The sequence below is a fragment of the Theobroma umbraticum genome, unplaced genomic scaffold, assembly GCF_002168275.2.
Source record: "Theobroma umbraticum cultivar Fairchild unplaced genomic scaffold, ASM216827v3 scaffold_51.0, whole genome shotgun sequence".
Taxonomy (NCBI): Eukaryota; Viridiplantae; Streptophyta; class Magnoliopsida; order Malvales; family Malvaceae; genus Theobroma; species Theobroma umbraticum.
In genome coordinates, this window is record NW_018397260.1 from 159632 (window position 1) to 159853 (window position 222).

Consider the following 222-nt stretch of genomic DNA (forward strand, 5'->3'; position numbering starts at 1 on the left):
ATATAGTATGAAGTACTCTTATTAAGATATGATCTCAGTGAAGATTGCTTTTACTTATTAATTAATTATTCAACAAATGAATGTAGATTCATGTGAAATGGAACTTTCTTATGAATAAAACATAGAAATGTTTGTTCAAAGAAGAAAGCAAATTCATATAATGATATAATTTGGTCCATATCTCTCCAATATATATGTAGCCAATTATATTATTCCAAACCA